The following is a 20,263-nucleotide window of genomic DNA, read 5'->3' as shown; positions in this document are numbered from 1 at the left end:
TTTATGTAGTTCTTTCTCAGTGATAGGGTGGGAAGCAGCTGCACTGTCCATGTGGGCAGAAAGCAAAGGGCTTTTAATTAGCAATAAGAGGGCTGTTAATTTCTTTGGGGAGCTCTTTCTCTCCATCTCATTGTCTTTCTCCTCTTGTACTTTTCCCAAGTACTTATCAGGCATTCCTATGTGCTACTAGACAGAGAAAACTCAAGAGAACATGTATACTATCAGTAAATCAATTTATCAGCATAAAGTGTTTTATGTAAATTAAATCCATAAACAGCATAATGATTTTTATAATGTTACCTTGAAATATAATATGATTAAGTTAAAAAAATCAAGGGTATCAATTGGCCTTGGTGGATCTTTTTTTCCTAATGATACAATGTGGCCTCAGTTTTTAAGCTTTTGTGCAAATTGCATAAATGCTGCAGTTGTTACTCAGTACTAATTAATCATTTTTAAATATTTGAAGCACAGTATTCCATATATAACTACATATGTATAACTGCATATTTATTAAATTGAAAACTATCTTACAGTTACTTTTGTGCTACTGGCACATAGCATCTGGCCAAATGTAGGAAGAAAGTAGTTTGTCTTAACCTGAGCTCTGGAGGGGAAGTTTCATGATGACAGAGGAAATGATGGCACAAGAGAGGCTGAGCATCACCTCTGCTACAGCAAGTGGAACACAACTGCATGACAGTGACCACCTAATGCTGGCAAACAGGGTTAATAAACCTCAAGATCCATCCCAGTGACACATGCCCTCTAGCACATTGCCACGGTTCAAAACACACGAGTTTATGAGGAAGACCTAATTTAAACCTTCACACTATCAATATTGTATAGATCTGGGTTTATAAGTATTTTTTTTTTCTTTTATAGAGAGAGATAGAATTGGCATGCCAGGGCCTTAGATACTGCATTTGAAGTGCAGTCACTTGTGCCACCTAGTGTGTATGTGGAATGTGCGCTTGTCTCTCCTGTGGCATCTGGCTTACATGAGATCTGGAGAGAGATTGAATATGGGTCCTTAGACCTCCCTGGCAAGCACCTTAACCACTGAACAGTCTCTTCAGCCCTATAAGTATATTTTAAATCATATATATTATCCCTTCACCTCAAGTTCTATTATCTAGAGGCTCTCCTCAATGGGATTAAGGTAATCACTATGTGGTCATGAGGGCCTCAGTCAGTATTTTACAAATCAGATGAAATCTCAATTAAGAATTAAGATCTAGCAATTAGTAGTCAGTAGTTGTGAGTTCATTTACTTAAAGATGAGAAAAAAACACTTCTCTCACTTATTTCAATGGGTGCATATAATCAACATATATTACCTATTGTTTATCTATATACACATATATGGAGAGAGAGAGAAAGCAATGAAAGAATTAGAAACTGAATTTGGTAGAGAAGAATCATGACACAGAGTTTGTTCCCACCATTACATTAAACACAGTATTGAATCCATAATCATTGATTATTTATCTCAAGTAGGTCTTAGTAACTGACCACTATAGAAGAAGAGAATAAATTCTTCATTTAAATCTTGGATTTAATTTCTCTTTAGATTTTATATCCAAGCTTTAAACTCAGGTATTTCCCATACTCCTCCCCTTCTCTCTAATAATGATTGATCATAAGCTCAGAGACTATTAGTTGCAGTTTGGGTTCTCAAACTCCTGACTGCCAAATTAATTAGATATCCCTTGTCAATTTTCCAGTGTGGATATCTTCCTCCTTATCAATTTTCCACTGCTATTACTAAAGAGTTAGAATATGGCTGGGATAGCTCTTCAACTTCATGTGGTTTTGTGGCCATGGTATCCTCCTCTCCTGAGATCTTCAGGTGGAAAATAGGTAGCACATATATATGCCTCATACATAGTGGACCAGTTGGTAGATTACTGTAAATACACACACACACACACACACACACACACACACACACACACACACACACAAGTTATACTTGTTTATCCCCTTAACCCTGTTACCATTGCCCTGGGGAACCCTCCTTTGTGGGCTTATGGTATTCACTGCAGATTTATGAAGGCTTTACTTAGTCCATGTGGAGTATCAGGGGCTTCATGCCTCTGAGTAACCCTACTCACTCTGACTCTTACAATCTTTTTGCCTCCTCTTCCACATTGTTCCCTGAGACATTGCAAACCTGCTGGCAGACTGATTTAGTGTTGAGGTCTCTGTAGCCTCTGGATTTCTGCTTTGATAGGTTTTTATTGATCACCATGTCTGTCATCATCATCCTGTAGCTGGTTGTCAGTCTAGCAGTAAGAGCAGTATTCATGTAGACATTATATCTACAGTTTCTCCTGTGCCCTGGAAGACAAAATGACACATGTAGGAGTAGGCAGAAGGCTATCTTCTTGCCTTATCTATGGATCTTGCTTCTCCACCATTTTTTCTGTCATCTGTAAATTAAAAGATTCTCCAATGAAGAGTGAGAGCAGCTTCAATTAAAGGGGTTATGCCAAGTTATTTGAGATATTTTTGGGTGTGCAACCCCACTCTTCTTTTCTAGAGAGCAGTGGGTGGGAGTTGGGGGGCAGCTTTTCTCTGAAGTCTGAATTGCCTGACAATGAGATTATCACTTGATTTCCAGTACCGGGTATAAGATTTTTTTTTCTGACTGAGCAGGCTTTATGTTGAATCTGAGAACAGTTGGATAGCCACAATGGCTATGTGTCACTGTTGCACATATGTGTAGTGCTTGTCCAGCTGGTTGATTCCATAGTCTGCAGAGTCTCTGCTTATTCATGCTATTGGTGATGTTGTCCTCCATTGTCTCAGAATAAACTTCCTACTTAAGTCTCCATCAGTTGAAGCCAAACTGGTGGATGTTTGTCTCCAGGTGCAGAAGTGTGTGTCAGGAGGCAACTCATACTTTCTGGTGCTGTCTGTTATCATCCTTCTATGGGTGCACAATAAAATGAGCCAGTCACTTCCACCATAATGAAACTTCCCCTGAAAAATTGTAGGCATGAAACAAACACTTTCCTCCCATAAGTTGATTCCAATTGGGTGTTTGTACTAGCAATCTGAAGATAACTGCAACAAAAGGCATAGCTGGATAATTTTTTTCTGTTTTTTTTTTTGTTGTTGTTGTTTGTTTGTTTGTTTGTTTTTCAAGGTAGGGTCTTACTCTATCCCAGGCTGACCTGGAATTCACTATGGAGTCTCAGGATGGCCTCAAACTCACAGCAATCCTCCTACCTCTGCCTCCCAAGTGCTAGTATTAAAGGTGTGTGCCACCACGCCCGACTCTGAATAATTTTTTATTAACTCGAAACTTTGTATGGGTACATCAACTGTTGATAGCACCAGTCTTATCTCAACCCCTACAATTAAAATACCTACTGTGGCTTTGTTCATATGTCTTTGTTTTGACACTGAAAATTGGATCCAGAGCCTCAAACATACTGTACAAGCTCTCTACCACTGAATTTTGTGTTCATCCTCCAAATAACTACCTAAGTCATGCAAAATTTGGATAATTCTTATTTTCTTATTTTTATGCAAGTTCTTATATTTGGCATTGCAGATGGAAACCTTTTCCAAGCTAATGCAACTTCCTAGTGGATGTGTATATTTTATTTTATTAAATTTAGTATAAAGTAACTATTACCAGTATCTTTTTAAATGTGCAAAGAGCTATTAATCAAACAGAATCTATAGTTATTTTTCTTTAACATTATACAAGTATTTAAAGTACGAACACCTCTGAAATTGAAGGATGAATATACATATACATATACATATATATATGGAGAGAGATAGAGAAATGACCTAGAAGTCTGTCCTCTCCTTATTTTATTCAAAAGATATGTAGCCTTTCAGTCAGTGTGACTTAAGAGACTTACAAATAGTAATGAGAAGTTTTGAAGGATTAATATAAGCAATTCTATCAAGTGTTGGGAGCAGAAATAATGGTTGTTTGTTCAATTTGTGAAGCAACAAAGTGTGACTATTCACAATGAAATCTGAAAAGAAATTAAACTTTGATATATAATGTACTTTGTAAAGTATCCTCCACAGCCTCATATGTTTGTGATTAATACTTACACTTGATCTCCAGCTAGTGGAAACTTAGCAAACTACAGCCTGGCTGGAGAAGGTATGTCACTGGGTTGGGCTTGGACATTTATAGTCATGATACCCTTGCCAGTGCTCGGAGCTCACATTTGCTGCCTTCTCCAAACAAATGTAACAAGATGTGATGCCACGCTTGTCTCTTTCTGCAGTGCTTTCCCAGCAAGGATGAAATTGCCCCTCAAAAACTGTAAATCAAAACCTAATCCTTTCTTCCATAAACTGCTTCTGGTTAGTTGTTTTTTTCTAAGCAAGACAAGGTCACTGATTCAGAAAACAGGTACTGAGAAGTGGAGCTGTTGCTATGATTAACACAAGTTTTAAAATTTATTTATTAAAACTTTTCTGGGGCTGGAGAGATGGCTTAGTGGTTAAGCACTTGCCTGTGAAGCCTAAGGAGCCCGGTTCAAGGCTCCATTCTCCAGGACCCACATTGGCCAGATGCACAAGGGGGGCGCACACATCTGGAGTTTGTTTGCAGGGCTGGAGGCCCTGGCGTGCCCATTCTCTCTCTCTCTCTCTCTCTCTCTCTCTCTCTCTCTCTCTCTCTCTCTTTCCCTCTCTGTCTGTCACTCTCAAATAAATAAAAATAAACAAAAAACCTGATTTCTGATTTGCTAGAGCAAAAGGGAATGATGTGGAACCTTAGACAAGAACAGTCTAGCTATACTGTAAGTGGAACTTGATGGACCATTCTGCTGAGTGTGAAATGCTCACATGCATAGGAAAGAGGGAACTGAAGGGCTGGTTTGTGAAGTATTGGAAAGGAAAGAGAACTTAGTCTGGATCTGGATGAAAGACTGCTTGGGTGATATTTTGGCAGAGAGGTTGACTACATTCTATCCATGTCCTGAGAATTTGAGCAAAATAGAATTTCAAATAACAGACTTGTGTGATTGGTGGAGGTAAACATATAGCCAAAGGATTCGAAAGTCTTGGTGATGGCACAGAAAGGTTTGCTGGGACAGCTAGACTGAAGCCACTTTAGCTACAAAAATGCTAAAAGATTATGACCACCGAGGGCAGGGTGGCTGCTTTGCATTGAGATGGTAAGAGCAGTGCTGATTCGTTTGAAAGGAGGGAATCTGAAGGAAGAATGCTGGTGTGCTTTTCTGCTTCTCACAGTCAGCTTTCACCCCCCTCAATTAACAAACCTGGCTGCTCAGCCCACCTGGTTTTGGTTGTATGACAAGTACAGGAAACAGGATCATGAAGCACAATCATGGCTTTGGGAGTGGCTGAACAGCATAAAATTATGGTTGAAATCCCTGAAATAGCCACTAGTAGGTCTTGCCACAGGTTGCTTGAAACCTTGGGAATTTGGAGACACCAGGAATACAGAAAAGTCACCAAGAAAAACTGGGAGTGTGGGTGGATCCTGCTTGGGAAGCAACAACGCAGCTGAGGGAGAGGAGTTGAAAAGGTTCATGGAAGCTAAGAGGATTCCATCGCCAGTCTCAGGTTCCAGAATCTGCATGGACTTCATGTTTGCTCTGCTGGTTTTTGATCTTTAATTGGTCCTGTCATTTCTTACTGTTATTTATTGATGTGAAACTTGTGATTTGAACTTTCAGGCCTCACAAAAGATTGTATGAAGTCCCAAGTGAGACTTTTGAACTTTGGGTTTCTGAAGAGTGTTGGGGTAGGTAAAGCCTATGGAGAGAAATTAAGAGATGGAAGAGAGAGAGAGAGAGAGGAAGGGAGGGAGGGAGGGAGGGGGAGGGAGAGAATGGGTGCTCCAGGACTTCTAACTTCTGAAAACAAATTCCGGATTCTTGCCCCACTATGTACATCTGGCTTTACATGGTGACTAGGGACTCAGACCAGGTTGTTAGGCTTTGCAGAAAAGTGCCTCAACCCATGAGTCATCTCCCTAGCCCCTGTTATTTTCTTTAAAATATAAAATGTGAGCCTACAGAGATGGCTTAGCAGTTAAGGCACTTGCCTGCAAAGCTAAAGGACCCAGGTTTCATTCCCTAGTATCCAAGTAAGCCAGATGCTCTAGGGGGTACATGTGTCTGGATTTCATGTGCAGTAGCTAGAAGCTGTGGAACATCAATTCTCTCTCTGTCTTTTCTCTCTCTGCTTGCAAATAAATAAATAAATAAAATATAAAATAAGATATAAAATGTTACTTTTATTTATAGAATTTTATGAATCAGGTAAGCTAGAAATTAATAAAAGGCATGTTTCAATTTCAAAATGAAAAAATAAAAGAAAACAAATTGAATACCAAATATATCTCAGATATTATCCAAGATACACCAGCCTGGATGTAACTTTACTCCCTATTCAGACTTGTATAAAATCTCTCATAGCCAGGTATGTTGGTACATACCTGTAGTCCCAGCACTTGGGAAGCAGAGGTAGGAGGATTGCCAAGAGTTTGAGGCCAACCTGACACTACATAATGAATTACAGATCAGCCTCTGCTAGAGCAACATGCTGCCTCAAAAATAAAAATAAAAAAAATAACAACACAAAAGAACCTTCTCTCCCTCTCTCTTTCTCTCTCCTCCAAATAAAGAAGGCAAACATGAAAGAGTTATCTCTAAGATACTTCTGAGTTCTAACCTAAACCAGTGACAAGTGACTTTCCCTGGGGAGTTAAAATTACAACTTACCATTGACTGTTCTTCATGTGCAACTAATCGCACCTCAAGGAATATATGAATAAACATAAGCAAAAATAAACATGAGATATTTTAATTACTCCTCAGTGAGTCATTAATGAATTACTAGTCTGTACAGAATTATTAAGATGTTGGCTTCTTTTTTTTTTTTCAATTTGGATATATTTTGAAAGGCAATTTCAGAGCACTTTAAACAGTTTTGCACTAACAGCCCTTTTTTTAGTCCACAACACAAAACCTGACATTTCTATTACCAATTAGTGAATGGCTTACTTCTGCTGACATTCAGGAAATGTCTCACACAATAAAAAGAATGCATGTTTAAGAACTAGCATGGATGTCTTTTACATGCTTGGTAACTACAATGATCAAAAGTTAGAACAGAAAAAAAAATGTTCACAACTTAAATATGTAGGTAGGACTCTCATATACCCTTGATCTTTACACTAGACCATTGATTTCATTAAGGATGCAATGTAGCCCAGAGTCTTTAAGCAAACACATTTTACCCTAAAAAAATCAAATAGAGAAATAGGCAAAAAATTCTCTTTCATCTATAAATTATAAAGGCAAGTTCAAGAAATTCAAACTACTTGGAAAGAAGTATTTGATTTTTTATGTAAAGAAATGAAAAAAAGAAACAGCCAATTCAGACTTGCTTGAGTAACTTTAAGATTTTAATGCCAATGCAAGCTGCTATATGCAACTGCTGTTAACTGGAGGCTAATACTGAGATGGGACACCATGTTAAAGCAATCAGTTCCAAATGTAATCTCAGAATCAGTGCTTAATGAATAAACATATGTCAGGAAAAAAATAATTGCAAATGCTGTAGCTACAATCAATCGCACACACATGCACACCACCACCACCACCAACACAAATACACACAATTTCCTCAGGCTTCAACATCTCCTTTGTCTTCCTTTGTAATAGAGAGATGATGCATCAAAGTCAGTTCTGAAGATGTGGGCATGAAAGATTAAAAAATGTACATGCTAAATTTCCATTCTCTTCACTACTTGAAAATTGAGAAATTGAAAGTCTATGCTTATTACTTAAAGCCAAATTATTGTAAATATCATCAGTGATTGACAGGGTCTCTTCTGATATGATTCTTCCCAGATCTATTGGGATTACAATATAAGTCTGTTCATAGTCTCTGTCACTCCTTTTCATATTTTTTAAATGAGGAAGGAAAGTTAACACATTTATTTGTCACCTGCCCTCTAGTGAAACAAGAAAAGTTAAAAAGGCTTTCATCTAGGCCTTTTGGCAAGATGTTAGTTCATGCTGAAGATGATGATGGTGCTGGTGATATTGAAGCACACTTTATTTTTTATGAGGAAAGGCAGTTCTTCATCTTCTCAAGAGCTTATTCCCTAAGCTAGGCCCAGTACACCTATCTTTTTCACGGGAGTGTAAAACTCTAAGCTCCAGAAATCCCTAGAAGGTTTAGAGCAGATTGGGAAAAGAGTTACTTCTTATATGAGCTGCTTTAGCTTTGGAAATAAAGTTTCTAATTGTTTTAACCCCTTAGGCTTCTCTGAAGTTTAGATTTCTGAAATCCCATGTTGTATTTTTACTATAGACGAATTTTCTTGTTGTTGTAGAAATGAAATCAACACTAAATGGTATATTCATAAGTATAAGAAAAGGGTTTAAATAAACATATCTATGTCATCAATTCAATTATGTAAATTTTGAAACAAAGTCAGAGGACATTATTTTGCCTAGTTTTTAATTTTATACTTTGACAAAAGCCCACATAAGGAAATGATTCCATTTATTTTCCTGAAATATTAACCACATACCCCTGTCTATGATTCAGGTATATTTTGACTGTTAGGACATCTTATAAATACTCGAAATCTTCTCAAGTTCATTCCAAAAATTTTGTAGATAGGTATGAAAGAAACTAAACATCATTAAAATAGGGTTATTATTTAAGCACTTTTTTTCTTTTGTGTAGCAGTTTTACTATTGGAAAGCACATCAAACATATTAAAACAGGTCTGGAGGGATGGCTCCAGGCATTTCCCTGCAAAGCCAAAGGGCCTAGGTTCAATTCCCCAGGACCCACATTAGCCAGATGCACAAGGTGGCTCACATGTCTGGAGTTTGTTTGCAGTGCCTGGAGGCTCTGGCCCATTCTCTCTCTCTCTCTTTCTCTGTCAGATAATTAAATAAATAAATGATAGAAATATTAAAAAATATTAAAACAGTATATCCAATTTTTTAAAATAGGTTATATATACAGGAATAGGTGTTTTATTTACTACATGATATTTGCTCCATGTACTATTTATACCTGCTTAAAGTATTCAAAAGGATTCAGTACTCATGGAATCAATACGGTTATCTGTAAGGCAACTTATCATCATATTTGTAATTCACTTATGAGGAATCCTTACATAGGAAGGTGTGGAAGCTCACATTCTAAATTCCAGCACTTGAGAGGCTGAAGTAAAAGGACTGTTATGAGTTTGAGGCAAGTATGGGCTACGGAGTGAGTTCTAGGTCACCCTGGGGTAGAGTGAGACAATGCCTCAAAATAAACAATCCTCTTATAACTTAAACAATTTTAAATGTTTTTATTGGACTGGAGAGATTGCTTCGTGTTTAAGGTGCTTGCCTACAGAGGCAAAGGACCCAGGTTCAATTCCCTAGGGTGCACATAAAGGCAAGGTGCTCATGATGGCCCAGGAGTCTGAAGTTTATTTGCAGTGGCTAGAGACCCTAGTGTGCCAATTCTCTCTCTCTACCTGCCTCTAACTTTCTATCTCTCTCTCTCTCAAAAGATAAATGAAATACTTTTATTTATTTATTTGCAAGAAGAGAGACAGAGAGGAGACAGAAAAAGACAGAGAGATGAGAGGGAGAGAGAGAGAGCAAGAGAGAAAATGAATATGGGCACAACAGAGCCTGCAGCTGCTCCAAACAAACTCCAAATACATAACTGCTTTCTACATCTGGCTTGACATGGGTAGTAATAAATCAAGCCATAGTCATTAGGTTTTGCAGACAATCATCTTAATCATTGAGCAATCTCTTCAGATCTAAAACACAGTTATGCCATGGAGAAAAATTAAAATCCTATTGATATTATATAATGAGACAGCATATAAAATTATAATTTGCATTTTGAATATTCTAGTTTTTGGCTATATAAAGTTGCTTATGTAGCCCAGTGTGGTGGCTCACACCTTTAATCCCAGCACTTGGGAGACAAAGGTAGGAGGATCACCATGAGTTCAAGACACCCTGAGACTACATAGTGAATTCCAGGTCAGCCTGAGCTAGAGTGAAACCCAACTTCAACAACAACAACAAAAAAAATTATATATATAAAATGTAGCTGTGTGACTAAATAGATTCATTTTGAGTATTTATGAAGGTGGCTCTTTGTTACTTTTAAAGTCTCAAGAGTATGATGTCATTTAAAAATCTAACATTATTCACTTATTTATATTTTATCTATGAAAGTTGCTACATTTATATCTATTTCTAATATTCTATAATTTCAGGAAAATTAACTCATATGACAACAAACACTATTTAATTACTAAGAATTTACTTTATTATATAAAATCTCAAACTCTTTCTACTAGGAATTCTATAATAACAAGAAACCCGTGACAAATAAAAATGTATTATTATATTCTACTTCTACTTTAAGTTCCTGAATAACATTAAGGAAGAAAATTAGTCTGGTAAGTTTTTCCACAATTTTTGAATTTCTATGAATTTAAATTCTCTGCACTTACTAGATAGCAATGTTAATTCAACCATGGATGCATCGAGTGTTCAGGCTAAAGGACAATTCAGCTATAAAAAGTCCCATTTCAGAAATGCTAACTATTCCTGGCTTCTCATTTCTTGTAATTTAAAGAAGTAGCCTGCAGACTTTCTTATTACGACTGCCTAACTATGAAATGTCGGTCGCATTTCAGACTCCAATTGCATCTCATAGAGATGATGTACACACCCACTCTTCCAGAATATAGGGGAACAGCAGGTCAACTCCTCTTCTTCATTTTCTGTAAATCAGTTTGAAATGGCTAAGCAACAACTAATTTAAAAGGCATATCCATAATTTATTTTTTAAATGAAAATATGTCTGATAATAATATATATATCTGTTAACTCAAAGTAAATTTAAAAGCATACAAATTCGAGTTAAGTCTTTTGCTATGCCAAATTTGCATTTTATAGATTTTCAATTCAACATCAGTTTTATTACAAGAAGTGTAGGTATGGAAGAGTTTTTGTGTAAACTTCAAGCTTTACAAATTTAAGGATATGTGCCCAGAAAATGCTTTTAATGAAAAAAGTAACATTTATTTTTTAAAAAGAAATTTCTCAGACTGGAGAGATGGCTTAGCAGTTAAGCCCTTGCCTGTGAAGCCTAAGGACCCCAGTTCAAGGCTCGATTCCCCAGGACCCACATTAGCCAGATGCACAAGGGGGTGCACGCATCTGGAGTTTGATTACAGTGTGTGGAGGCCCTGGAGCACCCATTCTCTTTCTCTTTCTCTGTCTGTTGCTCTCAAATAAATAAATAAAAATAAGCAACAACAAAAAACTTTAAAATAAAAAATAAGTAAAAAGAAATTTCTCTTACGATGTCTCAATGCACATTTACTAACAAATTCTAATTATTTACAACCATATTGCTATAAATTTACTACTGCAATCAGCTATGAAAATCTCAAACTAATATTAAAGTAGAATTAACTAATTAGTAACATGTATCCTACTCCATTATGTTGGAAAATATTTATTATAATTGTAGAAACACATGACCAAAATGCATTTCTAGTGGTGCTTAAGTTCTAGCAGAAGTAAACAGTAAACATGTTTTATAAACAGTTGGTGTTGAAAACTCAAACCACCAATTCAAAGTCCCAATATAGGCAGCACCTCACAGCCTCAATCTTCCTCACCAGAAGAGGAAAATTTCTTTAATTTACATTGTGTGTGTGTGTGTGTGTGTGTGTGTGTGTGTGCACTTGTAGAGTCATAGAATAAATTATGTATTTTTTCTGAGAAATTAGTATTGACTCAATAGCGGTTTCTGTATAATTTTCTTTCTTTGTGAAAAAAAAATTGGAGAATTTTGTAAGTGAAGACACTAGAATAGTGGACTGTCCAGACTACATGTTCTTGGGAACTGACTCACTTCAAGTTACTGTCTAAATAAGCTATGGTTTTGAAAAATCTACACCTTCCAGTCTTAAGTACATGAAGAGGAGGAGCAGGGAAGCATATATTCATTGTTGGAATTCCGGAACAAAACACCTCTAATGGATTTTGAAATTAAGATAAATATGGAATCCATTTTTATATAAGATGGATTTAGTATATGCTCTAAATATTAAATAGGGTATATTTCTTATAAGGCACATAAATATTTATTAAAATTTTACTTAAGCTTCTGTGTTGTTTTCTAAATTGGATAGCCCTATTCCACACATAAGCCAACATATTTTTAAAAAGTCAATTTAACTTGTTTTAGCTCAATTACTTCCAAAATTTATGAGTGAGTACTTTTTGTAAGTAGCACCTACAAGTATGCTGATCACACAAATTTAAAACCATTTTAAAATCACACTGACACTTTATGTTAGAAAAGTAAAGGAAATCAATTTATTGAAATTTTCCTCACATTAAATCACAGATATTAATTATCTAATTAATTAATTATCTAACTCCCCGGCGGGCAGGTAGTGCTGAGGAGGGACCAGGCCAGCTGGTTTCCCCCAAGGGGTTGAAGAGAAGGGCGGACATCTCCTGGTCACCAGAGAAAAACCACACTGAGTCGGGAATCTTGTGGAAGCAGGAACTCACAGGAACTCGCTTTATTGTTACAAACAGTTGCCTATATAATGTCGGGGACGAAGCAAGGATTTTAGGATGGGGGAAGAGGTAAGGGTCAATAATAAACTGTGACTATTAAAATGATTGCTGCGACTTCTGCAAGGAAGTAGCTGGCCAGAAGCCATTAGGCGTCTTGCTGAGTCCTAGCTGGCAGGTCACCAAACTTTTGCTAGGCTCAGGAAGTTCCACTAGGCCTCACGCCTGGGCCTTTCAGAGCCCAACATCTCCCCCTTTTGCTTTTGTAAGAGCATTAGTCACCATGCCCCCTGTTAGGTTGTCTCCCTCTGGGGATCTTATCCGTCACTGCGTACCATGTGTTTAGCTCACTGAGAACCCACTCCATGGCCTGTCTTAGGTTGTCTCAGTCAGTCTGAGATCTTACCCATCATCGGTCACATGGAGGGCAGAGGAGGTGGCAGTGGGTCATCTGAGGAACTTAATTCCTGAGTTGCCAGCCTGTGGTAATGTATCTCAACCTGATAGAGTTTTATTGTTTCTAGCCTGTGGTGAATGAATTGTATAATTTTGTTAATTACACAAGGCACAACAGTGAGGATAAGGAGAAGGAGGGGCCTAAGATAAGTGAGGAGGTAGGGTAAAAAGCGATGTAAGCCCTTCCACAGTGGGCTGTCCTGGGGATCCTGTCACCTTCTCTCCAAGTCTTCCTGGAGCCTCTTAATCTTTTTCTGGACAATTCCCGATTTACTGGAGTAATAGCAGCATTTTTCCTGTAAAAACAAGCATATGCCTCCCTTTTTGGTCGTTAGTAGGTTTAGTCCCCTCCTGTTTTGTAGGATTACCTCAGCCAGGGAATCTAGCTTCCAGGAATGAGATCTACATGTGGGATTAAGGTGGCTGGGGCACAAAGGCCCATCCAATTGGTGGGCAGAAAGTCATAGGCCATCCTGCCTCCACAAACATAAACCATTCCGGAAGCCAGGCACCGTTGAGCACTGGGCTCAGTTGTGTTAAAAGTACAGAAGGAAGGATGAATGTACCCCACATCTATACTGGAATTATTAGGGGAAGGCAGGGCCCAAATGCAAGTTCCAGAGGAAACATTGGGAAAACCTGGACGGGGATGGGGAAGGTGGCTGAGCAACTTTTTAAGGTCGTATGGGCAAGTGTACTGCAAGCAGCCAGGAGGCCCAGATTGGAGGCAAAGCTAAAGCAGGGTGAAGACCATTTTACGAACAGTCTTCCAGGGTGGGACACTCCCTGGACAAGTGATTGTCAGTGTCCCCTTGTTGGGACAAATATTTTATGTCTCTCGCTGGTACCCAAATGGGTCTTTATTCATCTTGAGGGAAGACACATCCAAACTCTCTCCCTGCTGTGAGGAGTGGGTCTGGTCCTCTCCAGGGCCTGGTCAATAGGACCCTCCATCTTACCCAGATAGAACTGTAGGTAATGAATGAGGGCCAGTGCTTTTGAAAGGGGGATAATTGTTTATTTTCTTTAGAAAAAATTAAAATATTTAGGGTAAATAATGCCTTTTTTCGTTGGTCGTGTGGGAGTAAGGATTCCCCCTTTTGTTTTTGTAATTGAGACTTGAGAGTTTGATTATATCTTTCAACGATAGCCTGGCCCTGGGCGTTGTATGGGATGTCTGTAGAATATGAGATTCTCCAGGTCTGTAGAAAATCCATAAAGGCCTTGTTTATGAAGCAGGGGCCATTATCTGTTTTAATTTGATTAGGTAGCCTGAGAGTGGCAAAACATTGAAGTATATGACTAATGGTATGTTTAGATTTTTCTCTCGGCATGTGCCGATGCCCAGCAGGCACGGGAGAATGTATTGACTGAAAGAAAAAATATCAGTGAGCCCAGTCATCACAAGAGGGCAGACTTCTCCCCTGTCCTCACCTGGGTCAGTCCAAGGGAGCCACGTGGCAGTCTCCCAGGAGGTGGATTGTCCGCCAACTCCCAGTAGGTGAGGGCCAGGCACAAGCTGCCAGGAGGGGGGCTATCTATTTAAATTATCACATTCCGCCCCTGGCTCCCAATAGATTTATAATCATCATATATTATAAATTGTACTCAGTTTAATTTTAAAGGTCCCCACAGTCTTGACCAATTCAAGATCTTAAGACCTGTAAAATTAAACAAGGTAAACACTTTTAACATATAAAGGCACAGAGTAAACATTTTTAGTCTCAGTGCCTGTAATTTAACTTGCTTGAGGTTTTTTAACTTAAAATCTTAAATCTCAGCCGGGCATGGTGGTGCACACCTGTAATCCCAGCACTCGGGAGGCAGAAGTAGGAGGATTGCCATGAGTTTTAGGCCATCCTGAGACTCCATAGGGAATTCCAGGTCAGCCTGGGCTAGAGTAAAATCCTACTTCAAAAAAATCAAAACAAAAAAACAAAAATCTTAAATCTTTCAGTCCAATATCTTTAGCTGAGCATGTCAGTCTATTACAAATTTGACCTTGACTAAACTCTCTGGGCCTGGGCAACAGGATGCAGCCAGCCTTATGCCAGTAGCCCAGTTCCAACAAAGTCCCCTGCAGTCTTTCCTTTCCCTTAGGAAGCTCATAAGCCAAGCCTTGAAGTTTAATGCTGTCTGTATTTAGCATTCTCAGATTATTATCAGAATAGTCCATAAAATTTGGCTTACCACTCCAGAAGACACCTTCAGTTGTAAGCACCAAGTCCATGCCTATTCCTCCAAAACAAAGGTTCCAAAATATCAACATCCACATGGTCAGGTTCATCTCAGTCCACTTTATCAGACAGCTTTAGGTTCCCTGAGATAAACTTCCAGACCAGGTACAGTTATGGAGGAAGGGTTTTTCTTATTGAAGCTGGCAGATCCAGGGGAAGTTCCACAATGGCAGACAAAGCTAGGCTCAGGAAGTTCCACTAGGCCTCACATCCCGGCCTCTCAAGGCCCAACAGATACATTGTCTTCTTCTGTTTCCTTTTAGAAAAACCAAGTCCTGTCATTTATTTTTGTTTATCTAAAAATCCTAAATAACAATTTCTGCTTATTATAATTCACTTCATTCACATCTGTATATATTGTTTCAAAGAGTAATTTTTCATTTATTATTTACTATGCTCATGTTATTTACTATAATTACTGATTTAAAATGTAGTGGCTATGTAAACAGTGATTATTGTCTTTATAAATATATTAATAATTAATTTAATGAATCTGTTATTTAAAAAATATGAAATTTGTAATTTTGTAAATAATTCTATTCAATTTTAGTCAGAAATATATTTCATATCCATTATGTCTGTATATATTTATCATTTAAGAAGTGATTATGATCATTGAATAAGCAAAGATTACCATAATTTTTAAACAAAACATGACTACATTATATTTAAAAAATAAGAATTGTGGTGAAATTATAGCCTTTCTGATTTTCCCTTTATTTTCTGAAATATGTAATTTTGAAATAATAACATATAATTCTGAAATTTAATAATTGGTGCTTTGGTGATAGTTTAGTAATTTTTTAACTTAAGGGTGAATATGTGAATCTTTTTGACATATTGCTTAAAAATCACCAAGATAGCTGGGCGTGGTGGCACTCATCTTTAATTTCAGCACTCTGGACTCAGGATTACCATGAGTTCAAGGCCACTCTGGTACTACATAGTTAATTCTAGGTCAACCTGGACCAGTGAGATCCTACCTTGAAAAACAAAAAGAAACAAAAAATCATCAAGCTAATCCATTCTTACAAAATTTTCAGTGGAATTTAATGAATTGTCCATGCAAAGAATTTTTGTAATGCTAAAATGATTTAAGTCAGAGTGGTTGATAATAGCATATTTTTATTTTCCTTTCAATGTATGGATGCTCACATAACTTAAACAACTCCTGAGTAGTTCATATGAGGCTGTACATTTTTAAAGTTCATGCTTCTCTGGAAAAATTTTCAAACTCTTATAGTGAAGATAAATTCTAGATCTCTCTTGCATGAGATAAGTTTTAGTTTTCTTAGACATTGCCAAAGGCATACTTAAAATACAAATTGTGTGACTCAAAATAAGCAAATTTCTAGCTTGTTTACTAAAATTACTTATAATGCCTGGAGAATTGAATCATGGTGGCAGGTTTATATGATTTTATATTTAATATTACTTATAATTGTCACAGGGATATGAATATACAATTATTCTCTGTAGGAACAATTATGGTAGTGAATTTACTGTGCTTCCTTAAACATGTGCATATACAGCCCAATTGAAGATTTAAAACATCATGTTTGGGGAGTTATTTGTACAGAAAACTTAAGTGACATTATGCCTTGCAGCACTAATTGATTATTTAAACATACGTGACAATTTTTGTGGCCCTCAAATTTTATTATTTACTCCTTATTTATAAATGAAAACAAAAAATTCTTTACTTGTCTCCCATAAGGCTGCATGCAGTGCAACTTTTTCCAGCTTTCTGTGAGCTGGTCTATAGGGAGAAGGTTTTCAGCTCAGCTGCAGTTTGATTTCTCACTGATCTTGCAGCCCAGGCATGTTGAGTCTTCAGCAATAGGGTCTTATCATCTATTCCTGGTAGGAAACCAAGAGCCTTGGCAATGGCCTGTGTTATTTTGGGGCATCAAACACCTCCCTGGCTGACAACTAACTGGAACAGAAATTAAAAATACACGACTTCTGTGTGTGTCATTATCCAAAAGAGTAGGTTATTATACGGCTTACTCACAATATCTTAGATTTTGATTACCCCTACTGCTACATACCTTTTACTCAATCTCTTTTCCTGACCTCCATTAGGCCATTCCACCTACAGGAATCTGTCCATCTACTTACATATATTCAATACCATCCCCTTAATTCCACCCCTCTCCTGCCTCCCTTATATAGCCCTTTTCTCGTTTACTGGCCTTTACTAACAAATTTTACTTCAATTCACACATTTGTAACTAGGATCCACATATGAGAGAAAACATGCAAAATTTGCCTTTCTGGGTTACCTCACTTAGTATAACCTTTTTGAGATCCATGCTTTTCCCTGAAAATTTCATAATTTCATTTTTCCTTACCACAAAATAGAGCACCATTGTGTAAATGTAACACATCTTTATTATTAATTCATCTGTTGAGGGACATCTAGGCTGGTTCTGTTTCCTAGCTATTGTGAATAGAGCAGCAGTAAACATGGTTGTGCAAGTATCTCTAAGGTAGTGAGAAGAGTCATAAGGATATATGCCTATAGCTGGATTATATGGTAAATCAATTTTTAGCTGTCTCAAGAACCTCCACACTGATTTCCAAAATGGCTGTATCAGACTGCATTCCCACCAACAACGTAGAAGGGTTTCTTTTTCTGCATTCTCACCAACATTTATTGCCATTTTTTTTTTCTTGATGATAGCCATTCTGACAGGAGTGAGATGGAATCTCAAAGTAGTTTTAATTTGCATTTTTCTGACGGCTAAGGATGTAGAACACATTTTTGGATGTTTATATGCAATCTGTATTTTTTTTCCTTTTAGAATTCTCTATTTAGGTCCATAGCCCATTTTTTAAATGAGTTGTTTGATTTATTATTGTTCAGTTTTTTTGAGTTCTTTGTATATTCTGGATATTAATCCTCTGTCAGATGTGTATATGGCAAGGGTTTTCTCCCATTATGTAGGTTGTCTCTTTATTCACAGCGTCCTTTGCTGTACAAAAGCTTTGTAATTTCATGAGGTCCCAGTGGTTGATTAATGTTTTTATTTCCTGAGTAACTGGGGTTAGATTCAGAAAATTATTGCCTATACTAATATGTTGAAGGGTTCCCCTAAAACAGTTTCATAGTTTCAGGTATGATATTAAGGTTGCTTATGCATTTGGACTTCATTGTTATACATGGAAGAGACAAGGATCTACATGGACAGATATACAGTTTTCCCAGCACCACTTGTTGAAGAGGTAATCTTTTCTCCAATGAATTTCTTAGGTGACTTAGTCAAAAATCAGATGGCTGTAGCTGCCTGGATTAATATCTGGGTCCTCTATTCTGATCCATTGATCTATGTGTCTGTCTTTGTGCCAGTATCATGCTGTTTTTATTACTATGGCTTTGTAATATAGCTTAAAATAAGGTATGGTGATACTGCCATCTTTATATATGTTGCTTATAATCGTATTGATGATTCAAAGTCTTTTGTGCTTTGTAATGAATTTTAGTATTTTTTTCTATTTCCATGAATAATGACATTAGTATTTTAATGGGGATTGCATTAAATGTGTAGATTTCTCTTGTTAAGGTTGACATTTTCACAGTATTGATTTTTCAAAACAAGAACATGGGATGTCTTTCTATTTCCTAGTATCTTCTGCAATTTCTTGCTTGAGTGTTTTAAAGTTTTCACTGTAAAGATCCTTTAGTTCCTTGATTAGATTTATTCCAAGGTACTTTATATTTTTTCTGAGGCAATTGTGAATGGGAGTGATTCCCAGATTTCATCCTCTGCATGTTTCTTGACAGTATAAAGAAATGCTACTGATTTCTGTGTATTTATTTTGTATCCTGCTATGTTGCTAAAATTTTAAATCAGTTCCAAGAGTTTGTTGGTAGAGTCTTTAGGGTCTTTTATATATAGAATTATATCATCTGCAGGCAATGATATTTTATCTCTTTCCTTCCTGTTTGTATCTCTTTTATGAGTGTCTCTTGACTTATTGCTATAGCTAAGACTTCTAGTACTATATAAAATAAACATGGTGACAATACACTCTTGTCTTTTTCCTGATTTTAGTGGGAAAGCTTCAATATTTTCCCTATTAACATTATGTTGGCTGTAAGTTTTTCATAAATAGCCTTTAATATGTTGAGATATGTTCCTCCTATTCCCAGTTTCTGTAAGACTTTTACCATGAAGGGATGCTGGATTTTTTCAAATGCCTTTTCTGTTTCTATTGAATTAATCATGTGGTTTTTGTCCTTCAGCCCAATTATGTAGTATATTACATTTATTGATTTGCATATGTTGAACCATACCTGCATCCCTTGGATAAAGCCTACTTTGTTGGGGTGAATAACCTTTCTGATAGATCCTTATATTCTGCTTGCCAGTATTGTTTTTTGAGAATTTTTAAATCTATGTACATGAGGAATATTGGTGTATAATTTTCTTTTATTATTCTGTACTTGTCTGGTTTTGGTACCAGGGTAATGCTGGCTTCATAGAAGGAGTTTGGTAGAATTCCGTCTTTTTCTGTTTTATGAAAAGAGTTTGAGAAGCAGTGGTATTAATTCTTCCATGATGGTCTGCTAAAATTTACCAGTGAATCCATCTATCCATCTGGGCCTGACCTTTCTTTTTGGTTGGAAGATTTTTATAATTGTGTAGCTCTCCATACCCATTATAGGTCTATTTAAATGGTCTAACTCATCTTGATTTAACTTTGGCAGGCCATATAAATCAAGGAAATCATCCATTTATTTCATATTTTCAAATGTAAGGGTATATATATTTTAAAAATATATCCTTATGATATTCTGAATTTCTTTGGTATCTGTTGTAATGGTGCCTTTTTCATCTCTAATTTTATTGATTTTTGTCTCTTCTCTCTTCTAGTCAGATATGCTAAGGGTTTATCAAGCTTGTTTATCCTCTCAAAGAACCAACTATTTGTTTCATTGATTCTTTGATATTTTTATTTCTA

The sequence above is a fragment of the Jaculus jaculus genome, chromosome 3 (assembly GCF_020740685.1).
Source record: "Jaculus jaculus isolate mJacJac1 chromosome 3, mJacJac1.mat.Y.cur, whole genome shotgun sequence".
NCBI classification, from domain to species: Eukaryota; Metazoa; Chordata; class Mammalia; order Rodentia; family Dipodidae; genus Jaculus; species Jaculus jaculus.
The sequence above is the reverse complement of the archived record's forward strand: the minus strand, read 5'-3'. Positions refer to the sequence as shown.